The following is a 14709-nucleotide window of genomic DNA, read 5'->3' as shown; positions in this document are numbered from 1 at the left end:
CTGCTGCCCTCCCAGAGTCTGGGTGCTGGGTTCTTATGTGAATAGCGACCTTCGGTCTCTCTCTCTCTTTTTTTTTCTCCTTCGGTCTCTTTGAATTCACCCACCATGCTTATAATACCCGTGGCTCTTTGGCCCAGGCTCTCTGTGGTGTCCTGTACTTGAGGGGTTTCTTTCCATCCCTTTACACACTGAACTGGACTTTGCTTTTAGCATCCTTCACTTCATCCCAAATGATTTTCTCTGGTTTAGGACCTGGATGGACTGAATGTTGATCTGCTACATCAGAACTTTCTGGGCTATGAATGCAGGTCTGGATCAGACTTGAGTTTTCTCTGCTGCTTTTGATTTGATTTAGGATTATCTGTTCCTCCCGAGGAGAGGCATCTGCCCAAGCTGGTCTAACCAGTATTCCCAGCCCTCACTCCATGGTTGCTGCAGAAGGGCCCCTCCTCCAAAGGTGAGCTCCCAGCATATCTAGCAGCCAGGACCAAGCTGAATGTCATGAGTTTGAGGTTCCAAAGGCAATCCAGGTAGAGATATATGCCAGTCAGGAAATATGAAGCCGACAAGATTAAAGAGAGTGAATGGTATTGACTTAGGAGATATCCTCATGGAAAGAATTAACTGTAGACATTGGCAAGAATACATCACCCAGAGACTGGTATTGTGGTAAGAAGAGAAAAAGGACAAGGAGATACCTTGGGGGCAATATCTCTACTATGGGGACAGGAGAGGGAGGGAGATCAATAAAGTAACCCAAGATGGTATGATCAAGAAGACCCAAGGAGAAACAAGGGGAGCAGAAGGTATGGGAAGCAGAGAGAAAGGAGCTACATGAAGAAGGCAGTGAAAAGTGACAAGTGGTGCAGAGAAATCAGGAAGGAGGAGGAGGAGGAGAGGGGAGGACGAGAGAGAGGAAGAGGAGGGAAACAACACATTGACATGGTGACCCCAGGTCACCAGTGAGTTTTGTGGGATTACGCTGAATTGAATCATGGCCAAAAGTCTGACTGGACAGAATGAAAATATGAAGAAGTGGTGAGAAAATAGGGGATTTATGAAAAGCCTATATTTTAGGAAATGCTCCGAAGAGAAGAAAGAACTTTAGGGAGGTAGACGCTATAGAAGCACTGGGCCATAAAGCCTTTTGTTAGTGGTCTGTTTGAATGACAAGCTGAATCTGAACCAATCATGAAGCCTAATTTCCATGTTCTTCTTGGTGGAGAAAGAAGCAAAGCAGTATTTCTTCCTTTGGTAAGGCTGCGCAGACATCTGTCACAAGACTATACGCCCTTCCAAAGTGTCCTGATGGAAGGTGCAAATGTCAATATCCTTGAATAGTCTACAAGGGAACCTAGAACAGATTTTTGACTCATCAGAAGCAAAAGATAGCTTTTAGCAATGCCGGCTAATTTGGGCGAGAGACATGGTCCTGTTTTTCAGGGATTTGTCATCCCAGACAGGTTAGAATATCATTTAAATATTTTCTATATTCTTGTGTTGAGTACACTTATGTGGAAAGTGGCCCAGGGTGTTGGGGGAAATCTGTGGCAGATGGTCATTAAAGTAAAGACCACATCATGGAAGTAGAAATGACCAGTTTTTGAGTGACTACACAAGAAGAGACTTTGACGATTTAAATTCCTATCCAAAAACATATGTAGTTTTATCCACTTGAGAGTAAATTACTTTTAGAGTGACAGAAGATTAGCTGTGGAAGTCTCATCTGAATATAAAGTCTTGTCTATCTCTAATACTTACAGAGGTAAGTCACAGGGAAATTGCGTTTTGACGCCGATAAACGATCTTCCTCATGTTCACTGATCAAATTGCAAAGCAAACTTAATTCTGAAAGTATTAACAATGTTTACACATTTAAGGGTTGGTTACTCTGTCAAAAATATAGGTCCAGAATGAATTGTTAGAAGCTGAAAAGCCAAAAACACATTTCTCTCCACTGGCTTCCTATACTATGCTTTGAATCCAAGCTCCTAATCTGGCTTTGCCTTCAACTGTATGTCCCCCATGTTCTGTGGGCCTGCACTTTGCCTCAGTGAGGCCATTCTGTGTACTGCCAGGTCCACTTTTGCTTCCATGTCTTTGTCTCTGTCGGGTCCACTTCAGCTGTCTATCTTCAAGTCCAAGACAGAGAGACTACATCCATTGACTCATCATGGTCAGCATCTGCCCCTTTAGCTCTATTTAAAGAGCTTCACTGGAGACTTTTTTACTCATGACCTCACTCCCGCTTCATTCTGGTGTTCTCTGGTTTCATGTTGGCTTAGATCCAGTTTCTGTCTCCCCTCCTGTTTTTTACACATTGGGTATGAAGATGCTTATGAACTGACCTTCATTTTCTAGTTCATCCTTGGACACTTCCCAGGTGGCTTCAGCTGTACATTAGCTCTCTGGCTCTGATTCTCTCTAACAAGATACCATATCCTAACCCAATGCCACTGAGCTCCACACATGCACTCACTCACTAGGCTAGTGCCGTTGACCCCTGAGTGTATGTGTGTGTGTGTGTGTGTGCATGCATGTATGCGTGCAAGCACATGCATGCATGTATGCACACATGTCTGTGTGCGAAGGTACAGTGCTCAGAAGTTTGCCTATTAGCAATGACCACCTTCTCTCTTATCTAACCAAGACCTATCTTAGCCAAGTTGGGTAAACCTAAGAGCCTCAATATTCTTATCTTTAAGATGAGGATAATGTTATTCCCAAATGGCGTTGTGAGGATTTAAATTTTGAAAATTACATTGCATTCAGTAGAGTCTATGGCACATGGACAGGGCTCAGTAAATGGATGCTTATCTCAAATCTTAGCACTATTATGATGATCAGATTTCACCAGTCAGATTTCTGATGATCTCTTCCTTTTCTAATATTTGGTGACACTTAAGTCTGAATCCTGAAATTGACCAATCATTCAGTCACATGTTAACTTGTATTATCCTCTTGATTCTCAAACCAGATTGTAAGAAGATCAAGAACAAGGATGATACATTATACTTTTCTGGTGTCTCCTACAAAATTAAGCACACAGTAATGTTTGACAGCACAGAAGAAGGTAAGAAAACCAAGAGAGGTCTAAGAGAATGCACTTTGAATGGTGCCTATAAAAGGGATCTTCTGTCAAGAGGCAAGAAAACATTAGTACATCTCTGAGCTTACTGACAGATTTTCAAGCTAGATTCCACTACTGCTCGCTCCCACCCTAAAACTCATGAAGAGAGCAACAAATATCTCCATCCAAAGATGTGATGGTCATCCTTCCACACCAAGCATATCACGTTTCTCCTCTCCTTTCTGCCACAGATGCTGATCTCAAGGAGTCACAAAGCAGAATGCAGTACCTCCTCACAAATAGTCTAGGGGGCCCCAGACTCAAAAATGTTAATGCCTCACATATTGCTGTCCAAGATCATAGGGCCAAGGGGATGTGGACCCTTGGACCCTCTAGTCTCCATGTTAACAGGATTCCAGCAAGCCCTCCTTATGTTCACAAGTCCACCCCCGCCCCTTTGCAAGTTAGTCAGTGGGCCTTGCCTCCATGACTGGACCTTCTGGGAGGGTGAATTGAGGAGCTAGAAGGCCTCTCTTGGGGTTGAAAATCTATGTAGAAGCCCCATTACACAGGCCCAGTTGGAGAAGTCCATTTGCCCTCCTTCCCACCCCATTTGTCACCATAAATAATATTTTGCAAGCTATTGCCCAGGGATATGACATTAGGAAGCCATTTGCAGGAACCTCGAAGGCTCTTCTGGGTGGAGTCTCATGTTGTTCCAGAAGGGAGCTCCCATTAGTGGAGTTATATGGCCTTTGGAAGGTATGGCAGTGGCCTCTTGCTTAGCTTTGAAAGGAAGCCAAGTGACCTCTAACCACCAACTGGTCCTAATTCTACTCATGTGTTTAAGTCTTCTTTCAGCCGATCTGGTAACCAGCAGTAGCAGATTAGTGAGTACAGCTATTCTGACTATTTCTAGGATGGCTGCCATTTTCTTGCATGGAAAGGAATCGGGCCGGCAGCATTTGCTGCCATATCCTCTCTGCTGGAGCAGTGATTAGTTGCACCATTGAATTCTAAGCCTCTCTTTCAGCAATTACAGCACCTTCTATTATGAGCTTGTTGAGAGTTGGTTTGGGTAAAATTTTGCTTATTTTCTTGCTCTACGGGAAAATCACATTCTGTTCCCTTGCCCAAAGCAACTGTGCCTCTAAACCTGTTCAGGGCATCTGGCTTTTGAGATCAATGGCAACACAGACACAATTGGACCATGCTTCTCTCGTGAGCCAATCTCTCCCTTTCACAGACCTCAGCAGTGTCAGATTAAGTGAGCAACAACTGGGCTGAGCTACCCATCAAAACAAATCAGTCAACCCATAAATAAACTGCTGGGATACCTCAAGGGATTTAGGAGAATTTTTCATTGTCTTGTTCTTTTGCTTAATATATGATTTCTGCAAGGGGCATGGTGGCATATATTGCTTTGGCAGCCCTCCCCCCTGTTAGTGTGGTGATTGGCAGAGGCTCACACACTGCCCTTCTGGGGGCACTTCAGTAGAGACAGCTTGGAGAGAAGTGGTATTTCACAGAGAAGCAATCTCTTAGCATGTTTGGTGTGTGACAGAAATAGGAACCATATTTTCTGTCCCAGTGATAAGAAAATACACACTTACAAAACTCAAGAGCACTTATGGAGAACTTACTTAGACACAAGGTTGCTGGAACCATAGTATACAGATAGCCTAGCATCTGGCGCAGATCCCGGCTATATCCCATATCTTGTCTCTGATGCTCTGCCCTTTGGGGTTTGTGAGTTTGTGGAAATTCTTTTGAGAAGATGTCACTTTTTCCTGATTATTTGGCTTATTCATATATCAACTTTTAAAAAAAGAGAAAGAATCATCTCTATATTTCGTATTATATCTATGCACTGATATTTGTCTTCCTTACCTTGGAGTGTGTCTTACCCACCTTTGCATGCCTCGGGTCTGGCATTATGACTTCTATTAGGTCATCTGAAGGAAACAACGGAACGGACTCAAGTAGAGATTGAAGGTGTCATTCAGCAGATGCATGTCAGGGAGCACCTGAAAATCAGGTCACTTCCCAGTCAAAGCAGGGTTTTAGTTCTGCAGGGCGAAGGAAAGACAGGTGGCATGTCCTGGTGGTTTGGGTCAAGTAAAGGTTTTGGTCTATTATTGGTGTGAAATGTGTCCCAGTTTTCGTGCATCTTTGCATGAAAGGATTGTGGATGTGGCCCCATCCTGGTACCTGTTAAGAACAGCACTTTCAAGAACCGTTTTTACAAACTCTGCAGTTTGTTGGTTAGTTGGGGTCCACGAGGAGGGGAAGGTAGGGGGAAAAAGGATAGGAAGTTAGGGGTCTGAGGCAGTGGTGAAACAGAGAGCTCTCTGTCATGCCAGTTGAAGTCTTTTTACAGAGTAAATGCCTAGCAAGTGTTTGTTGAGTGCATGAAGATATGGCTGAAAAGATGTAGGATCCACGTCTGAAGTGCGTAACTTTCCTCTCATTGGACAAGTGTAAAATAGGATTCAACTGCAAGAACTCAAAGACTTCCCAGGGATCTGGGCTGTGTCAGAATGAGCAGAAGCTTACTAAAATGGGACATATCTCTAGCTTAAGGAAGCAGGCATTTAATAGAGGGCATTTCATGAGCTCTCAGAAGAAAGACAGTTGTGTTCTGGTCCCCTAGTAGCAACCTCCTGGTTTTGCCACTCTCATTCCCTCAGGCTTCAGAAAAAGGGGTAGAAAGCTATACTCACACCTGAAATTCTAACAAGAAACAAACTGATGTGTACTATGGAAAAGTCACTCTTAGTGTGTCCAAAAAATACAATATTTATCTAGAACTATGTTAAATATGAACAAGATGGAAAGAAACTGTCCTGGTAACTGCAAAATTTCTCCCTGTTCCCCAACCTTGCTCAAGCTCTCCCTCCCTACCACCACACGAGTGAAAAAGAGAAACATTATGCTGCATTCAAAATACAGAAAAGAATCCAATATGGAAGAAATTATAATCTTTAAATCAGCATATTCCCCATGAGTGTTTCAAATTACAGGTGAATTTAGTAAGAATGTATACATTTATTTATTTATTTAATAATATCAATTTCAGGGATAGAATTTAGTGATTCATCAGTTGCATACAACACCCAGTGCTCATTACGTCAAGTGCCCTCCTTAATGCCCATCACCCAGTTACCCTATCCCCTCCATCCACCACCCCTTCAGTGACCCTCAATTTGTTTCTTAGAGTAAAGGGTTTACTTCCTCTTTGTTTTCATCTTATTTTATTTTTCCTTCTCTTCCCCTATGTTATTCTGTTTTATTTCTTAAATTCCACATATGAGTGAAGTCATATGATATTTGTCTTTTTCTGACTGACTTACTTCATTTAGCCTAATACCCTCTAGTTCCATCCACATCATTGCAAGTGGCAAGATTTCATTCTTTTTGCTAGCTGAGTAGTATTCCATTGCATATATATACCACGCCTTCTTTTTCCATACATCTGTTGATGGACATCTGGGCTCTTTCCATAGTTTGGCTATTGTGGACATTGCTGCTATAAACATTGGGGTGCATGTGCCCCTTTGAATCTCTATGTATCCTTTGGGTAAATTAAAAAGAATATATACTCATTTTTAAAAACAAGAGCACACAGAGGAAATGGAGCAATAGCCATAGAATTCTGAAGAGAAAAGCTCCTGAAGAATATAATTTGGCCCCAGTGGTCATTTAAATATAAAGACAACAAGTGAACATTCACAAGCAAATAATTTAGAGCATGTGACTCCCATAAGCTCCTTGATAAAAACTTCCCAGTGATAAAATTTAACTGCTTGAGAGGTGAATCAAAATGAATAACTTAGAAACGGGAAAACCATGGTCACCAAACAAACACTAATGCTGAATTTGTTTAACTGTAGAACTAAGATTAAGCCACTGGCAGAGGCGTAATTGCGCAGCAGAACATGAATGTCAGGAGCCCTCTAAAAGTAATAATAATGCACAGAACAAATATTGGGAGGTAGAGACAAGAGGACACTGGAGGAAGGCTTAAGAATATTGGATATTTTGTCTCTCATAGCATGTAATCAATATTGTCTGAAGCTGAAACATGTACTTTAAAGAAATGAGTCCAGGTTTTTAAATGATTTTTGTAGCCTTTTTTCTTAAATGTGATGAGATATTTAAAGAACTTACATTTTGGGAGCAGCATTTTCTAACCATCTATCCACGTATCTACTTATCCATTCATCAAGCTGTCTTTTTATATGCAGTGGACCCTTGAACAATGTGGGTGTGAATTACATGGGTCCACTTAGACGCAGATTTTTTTTCAATAAATACAATACAGAACTGTAAATGTATTTTCTCTTCCTTATGACTGACTTTATTGTAAGAATACAGTATATAGTACAGATTTTTCACTGCACAGGGGTTGGCACCCCTAACCCCCTTGTGTTGTTCAAGGGCCAGCTGTATAGGCAAAGAGATGTTTGGGGTGAATGTCACCAAATGTTAACATTGATTATTACTAGGGATTACTTTATTTTCTTTGTTCTCCTTTTCTTTATTGCTTGAATTTTTAATAATGAGCCAATGCTTACTTTATAAAAACAATAAAAGCGTTATTTTGTCCAAAAATTAGAGGACCACATCATGTAGTCAGTTTTTCTTGAGGGTCAGATTTAGGCCTTGAGTAGTATTTCTTCTAACCACACCTTCAATTTGGAGATACAAGATCATCAGCAAGACTCACTGAGGTATTTCAAATTCCCTCCTAAGCTTATGAATTTTAAAGGCACTACCATTCAAGATAGAATTTAAGGAGGGAGAGCTGAATGAAATAAAGGAGATAAGAAGGAAACCTCATTTTGACCACGAAGTATCTGACATGGTTGTAGGACTATGGAGATGCTCAAGATGTCAGACCCAGGTTGAGGTATTGAGAGAGCAAGAGGGAAGTCACACCTGGAAGTCATGGCAACAGTGAGACCTCCAACATGCAAGCACATGGGAAGAGGACCGAGGACACAGGGAATGTGCGGTGGAAGATGGGAGCGTTAATGATGGGAAAGGAGAGAGGTGCACAGTTGCCAGGACAAATGGTGGGTAGAGAGCACCAGCAAGTCCAGGGCACAAATGATGCTGTGCAGACTCCTGCTTGCAAGGAAGATGGGACATGAGGGGTGCACTGCAAGACAGTAAGCAGAATGTCAATCCCTCCAAGCCCAATGCATCCAGCCATCTTAGATACAAAGGATGACGCTATACACATTACTAAAAGCTGGCAAGTCGGGGGTAACAAGACCCTTCCTTGCATTTAGACAAAATGAAATAACCGGAAACCAAACTGAAACCTTTCCAGACCCCAAATTTATTCTGAGAGAGAGATGGCTTGTCTGGATGAGAGTTTTCTCTTAATCACCTTAGTTGGTGTTCCAAGTAACATATATAAAGTTCTAATTCTGGTCTCCTCACCTGGGGGAGAAATGCGAGTGCCAACAACAACAGAACAGCAACTGCTACAATGAAAGTGATGCAGGAGCTAATCTTGGATTCAACACGATACAAAGGATCTAGAGGAGGAAAAAGGCAAAGAAAGACCTTAATCAATTGGAGTTTAACCTTTGGTTCAATGCATTGTGTCTTGTATCGGAACTACACAGGCTGAGGCTGCTTTATTTTAAAAGTTGTGTTGATGACTTATCAAAAACATTTTTATCTGGAAGATCATTCAGGTGAGAGAATACTCCAGAGTAATTTCTGTTCTACTTAGCATTTAGATAGCACCAGAGAGCTGTACAGGGTTATTAATACACATCTTGTACTTTCGAAGCAACTTACAATCTTTCTGGACAGTACCCCATCCATGGGGCTAAGTGGGGGTGGCCAAGGAGTCAGATGGCTTGAGCTTGAGCCTCCTCCTTTTGAACCATCTATTTGCTCTTCCTGCTGAGGATGGGCCCTTGTCTCGGAATCAGGTCCTTCAGCAGCACTGTCCTCATCTGTGAAGGACAGGACTCTCTTTGTCTGTGAATCCTCTGTGAGACAGGCCACTTCTCATACAGGAACACAAAAAGAAGATGCAGGACACCCAAAAATACTCCTTATGTGGCTCTAGACAAAATAGGGAATTGCATTTTACTCCCCTCTGGCACCAGCCTTCTTCCTGTTGAGACCACTTCTCATCCTTGCTCTGATTAGGACATTTAGGGACTTCATGCTCCCCCATGTTTTCCCAGAATCCCTCACTGGGCATCCCTCCTACCCCTCCCCACCTCCAGACAGCAGCAAGCAGTTCCTTCTCCTGAAGATAGCAGACTGGGCCCTTTTCTCTTGTTCTGGAATTGGGGCCAAATCTCTAGAGCTAATGATGAGCAGTGCTTGGTTCCCCATACTTCAGAGAGAGCTGCTGGGGATTGCCAGCAACCTGGGCCTGCAGCAGAACTGGCTTTCCCTCTTCCCAGACCTCTCTCTCCAGGCTGTAGGAGAGGCTGAGGCAAGAGAGACAGGGAAAGAGTCCCTGTGGTTTGTGCCCTTGTATAAAGTGTGGTGTCCAGCCTAAGAGATGATTCCCTTTCTTCCATTGAGCCAATGGAGGAGGCCTCTGAGAGAATTGCTTCTCAAGGTTGGCCCTTCTTGTCAGAAGGGGAGATGGCAGGGTGGTTTCTAAAAGTGTGCAAGCCCAAGGCAGCTCAGTCCATGGGGGCACCCTAATAAAGAAAATATAACATGTCCTAAGGTGCAGTGCTTTGCAGTGTCCCCTCCCCAGGAACAGATTCCTAGCTGGGGAGAAAGATTGCGGAGTGCGAGCAGGTCATGTGGCAGCAAGGCTAGATGAGTTTGGTGTGGGCAGGATATATCTCCCCTGGATGGGGTGAAAATCATACAACATAGCAGGGCTTCAGCTATCTTGCTATACTCTATACCTGGGAGATGTTGGCTGGGTCAGGGATCCCACTCCAAGACGCCAGGAGATGGAGGATCAAGACTGGGCTCTGCAGGGGATAGAAAAAGTCAAGAGATGCCAAATGGTGTTCTTAAGAAGTTCACAGCAGTGGACACTGCCACACCGAGGCTGCCAGGGCCAGTCAGTATAAGCCCTAGAAGCAAGGCTGGCTGTCCCAGAAATATGGTTAAATAGAGACATTTACCTTCCCTTCATCCTCTGTGCAGCTAGTGAAATGTTGGAAAATGGATGAAAAAGGGCACATGAATCATATAACCTTTTAAGTTCTTTAACCCTGCTACTTCTAGATCTGAAGTGCAGTCACAGGAGTATAAATTTTGTTTGGCTTGTTTAGATTCTAATGTGATATGAGGTCTCATTTAACATCTGTAAGTTTTAATATCTGTAAGAGATACCTATTAAAATAATCTTATTTTGAGATTTAAAAAATAATTTTGTATTATGTTATATTTCATTGCAAAGCAATGCATACCCTCTACAGAAAATTTAGAAAATTAGGACAAGGTTTTTTTTGTTTTTTTTTTTTTTAATGTTACTGTGATAAAAACACTTAACAGATCTATCCTCTTCAATAGGCAAGTTTTTATTTATTAATAGAGTAAAATGCCCCCATTTATTTCGCCCGCAATTCTGTGGATTGGTGATTTGGGGCTGAGCTTCAGTAGGCAGTCCTCATCTTTTTTTTTTTTTAAAGGAAATATTGGTATATAACATTGTATAAGTTTCAGGTATGCAATATTATAATTTGACATCTGTATACACTACAAAGTGATCACCCATCAAAATTCTAGTTACCATCCATTACCAGACAATTGACCCCTTCACTCATTTTGCCCTATCATCTTCCTCCTTTCCTCTTTGGTAACCATCAATCTGTTCTCTGCATCAATGAGTTTGTTGTTGTATTCTTTGTTCATTTGTTTTCATTTTTTTTAGATTCCACATATGAGTGACACCATATGGTATTTGTCTTTCTCTTTCTGACTTATTTCACTGAGCATAATACCCTCTATGTTCATCTGTGTTGTCACAAATGGCAAGATCTCATTCTTTTTACATGGCTGAGTAATATTCCAGTGTGTGTGTGTGTGTGTGTGTGTGTGTGTGTGTGTATTCCATTCATTATCTATTCATCCATTTGATGGATACTTTGGTCACTTTGGCTATTGTGATTAATGCTGCAATGAATATAGGGTGCATGTACATTTTTGTTTAATGGGGTTTTAAATATTTTATTTATTTGAGGGAAAGAGAGACAATGAGAGAGAGAGAGAGAGAGAGAGAAATAACGAGAGCGAGCATGAGCAGGGGGAGAGGCTGAAGGAAAGGGAGAACAAGGAGCCCAATGCAGGGCTCGATCCAAGGACCCTAAGGTCATCACTTAAGCAGAAGGCAGATATCTAACTGACTGAGCCACCCACACATCCCTGTTTTTATTTTCTTCAGGTAAATACCAGAAGCAGAATAGTTGGATCATATGGTAGTTCTATTCTTAATTGTCTGAGTAACCACCATACTGTTTTCCACAGTGGGTGCACCAAATTACATTCCCACCAGCAGTGCATGAGAGTCCCTTTTTCTGCACATCCTCACCAACATTTGTGATTTCTTGACTTTTTGGTATTAGCCCTTTTAACAGATGTAAAGTGATAGCTCATTGTGGATTTGACTTGCATTTCCCTAATAATTAGTGATGTTGAGCATCTTTTCTTAAAGATGCTTAGACCTTTTCTGGTCTGTTGGCCATCTGTATGTCTTCTGTGGAAAAAAATATCTATTCAGATCCTCTGCCCATTTTTAAATGGGTTGTTTTAAAACAGATATGTTTTTTAAAAGCTAAATATGAATCGAAAGCAATAAACAGTGCTATTTTTGTGTTGGACACCTCACAGATGGGGATGGTCTCATTGCTTCCCTAGCAGGGAGATTGTTGTTTGAAGTTAGCTTGTGAAAGGACATTTCCTTCAGAGGCCTCAAATCGTGACATCTGTGAACCTGAAATAATTTCTTCTGGTAGAGGTGGAGGGCATTGGGGCAGGGCAGCAGGAAGGTGAGATACCAAAAGCAAGGCAAGCATGAGATAGAAGGTGGAAGGCAGATCTGGAGCTATGGGCCAATCGTGGGCCTCTGATGGGGCTGCTTAGAATTCTCCAGGAAGGCTGGGAGGCCAGGTGACATGAAAGGCTATGGATCAAACTAGACAGGAAGTCTAAAACTATATTTCCTCTCTCTCTTTGAGTTCCTCCTATATGCCAACCACTGGGCTACCCTCTGGTGGCAGAGATGACCAAAGCTCCATACCATACCAGTCTCTGCCAAACTAACAAGGATGATGTAGGTGAAGAGTTCATTAAAATGTCATCGGTTCCACCAGAGAAGTTTGAACTCGGTGCTGCAAGAGGACAGGGAAACCGAGAGTGTGGGAAGCCTCACACAGCGGGTGATACCTTAGTTGAATGGGGTGGGGCAGACAGAGGGGATAGCATGCACAGGGTGCAAAGGTACTGCCAAGGGTGGGTCGATGCGTAGGATGAGCAGCTCAGGGTAATGGGTGACAGTATTTGGGGAAGAGAGGGAGGAAGTTCTAAAAATCAGTTTTGATAGAGTCCTTTCGAGTTTTGCTCTAATTAGCTGTGATAAAATGGACAGACATGAGCTTTGTAGCCAGGCCAGTTAAAGCTTAATTGTTTAGCCCTGGTCTGTGCAAGCTGGGTGGCCTCAGGCAGGTTCTCTTTGCTTAGCTTTCATTGCCCATCTGTAAATAAAAGCGGTCAAAGCTGGTTCTTCAGGCTGTGCTAAGGATCAAGGGAGGGAACGGGAATGAGAGCACCTAATAGGCCAGAGATCTGGGAAGCAATGGCTTCCTCCTTCCTGCCTGAAAACCTAACTCTCCCAGGAAATCCTGCCACCTGCCCAGCTAGAAGGCTCCACATTCCATCTTCTGAGGGCAACACTGTGTCACTTCTCTGCCACCATTCTGGAGTCTGCAAAGGTGGAATCCACGAGAGTGATGAGTGTGTCGGGGCCTGGGTGAGATCTGGAGTTTGGAACACCACCAACTCTGTGTTTTGCCTTTAGGATGAGGCCTTCCTGAAGAGTGGTCCCACACAGTCACATGAGCTCAGGATACCTGGTGCAGCTCCAAATACCTGTGGTAGGAGACCTGGCAAGATAGGCTTAACCACACGCTCCAGCCCTTGGCAATCCCCCTCGATAGTGACCACTACGTGGTGCCCTCACCAGCCACTAACAGAACCCATCTGTCCTCTGTCAGAGTATTATGGCTGAATTGTGTCCCCCTGCCTGATTCACATGCTGCAGTCCTAACCCCTCGCACCTCGGAATATAACTATATTTGGAGCTAGGGTACTTAAACGGTGTTTAAGTTAAAATAGGATAAGCCCTAATCTAATAGGACTGGTATTCTTACAGTAAGAGGAGATTGGGACACAGACACACACAGAGGGAGGACCACATGAGGACACAGGGAGAAGACGGCCACCTACATGCCAAGGAGAGAGGACTCAGAAGGAGCCAACCCTGCTGACACTTTGATCTTGGACTGCCAGCTTCCAGAACTGGGAAACAATAAATGTTTGTTGTTGAAGCCCCTCTTCCGATGTGTGGCACTTTGTTGAGGCGCCCCTAGGCAGCAAATACGCAGTCTGAAAATCTTCGCCCCTCCTTGGCATTTTTCTTGTCAACAAAGACCAAACCCAACACATTCTGCTGGTGCTTGTACGTTCACACTGTGTCTGTGGCCCCTGCAACTGCCAGCCATGGAGAAAGGCATTCTTTCCTGCACACTCAGACCCTCACAAATGATACTTTCGACAACCACTTCAACCCCACAGCTCTCTCTTCCCCAAACCCCAGTCATCTGTGAGCCTTAATATTTTCTCATTGCTTCATGCATGTCAAGCCTGAGGCCTCAATGAGAGTATTGCCATTTGTTGCTGGAGGAGGTGGCAGCGTGGTTCAGCTTTGGAATCACGAGTCAACCAATGAAAGACCAAAGGGCAAGCCGCAACATATAAGATGTCTGTTTTGGGGGAGTCTTAGGGATTGCAATCCAAGAGACTCAGATTCCAGAGAACTCAAAAACATGCTCTAAAGAGACAAAGGAGGTTGGAGTTTTTAAAGAGGAAAGAGGGAATTTACATAAGTTGTTTTGAACGAAATGTGTGATTGGTGCTGGTGTAGCTGCAGTTGGCCTCATCTATGTGTGATTGGTTGCTAGGGCTAGTGTTAGGCAGAAAGTCCATTTATGTTCATTTTATCATATAGTAGATGCTTTGGCATTTAGCTGAGTTCAGCAAAAATTCCAAGAATTTGGGACAGAAGACACGCCGCACCTCCTCAATGTCTTCCCAGCTTCCTTTTAAATAACCCTCTTAGCCATGCTTACTCTCTTTTATTCTGTTGTTACACACAGAGCTGGTTTGAATCTCAGCTCCAACATGCTGGCTGTTACCACCTCGAGCTTTCGTTTGCTTGTCTGCATTGCTACAGGGAATCCTTACTTAGCTGGTCCTACAGAATGGGCCAGTCAGATCAACCCCACCCTGGAATCCATGGTTCCTTTCTTGGTCCATGGTGGGTATGCCATTATCCCATGTTGCATCATCCACTGCTACCACCAGGACCACACGTGGGCTCCCTGGCCATGTGGTTCTACCTCTGCCAATCTGGACTC

At 43.2% G+C, this 14709-nt stretch overlaps 2 long non-coding RNA genes across 4 annotated transcripts in view; one reads left to right on the top strand and one right to left on the bottom strand.

Moving 5' to 3' along the window:
* Positions 1-14709, bottom strand: part of LOC144312175 (uncharacterized) — a 51110-nt gene that overhangs the window by 13253 nt on the left and 23148 nt on the right. For all 3 annotated transcript variants that reach the window (XR_013377607.1, XR_013377604.1, XR_013377605.1), the window contains 4 exons: positions 9973-10041; positions 8888-9160; positions 8522-8619; positions 4982-5139 (listed from right to left, as the gene is read on the bottom strand). This is a non-coding gene — a long non-coding RNA (uncharacterized LOC144312175). The remainder of the gene's footprint in view (positions 1-4981; positions 5140-8521; positions 8620-8887; positions 9161-9972; positions 10042-14709) is intronic.
* LOC144312176 (uncharacterized) lies at positions 2872-13620 on the top strand. Its single transcript, XR_013377608.1, has 2 exons — positions 2872-3073; positions 13446-13620. It is a non-coding gene; the product is annotated as an uncharacterized LOC144312176 (long non-coding RNA).

This window comes from Canis aureus, chromosome 4 (genome assembly GCF_053574225.1).
Source record: "Canis aureus isolate CA01 chromosome 4, VMU_Caureus_v.1.0, whole genome shotgun sequence".
NCBI classification, from domain to species: Eukaryota; Metazoa; Chordata; class Mammalia; order Carnivora; family Canidae; genus Canis; species Canis aureus.
Note: the sequence above shows the minus strand (reverse complement) of the source record. Positions and strands in the feature narration are given on the sequence as shown.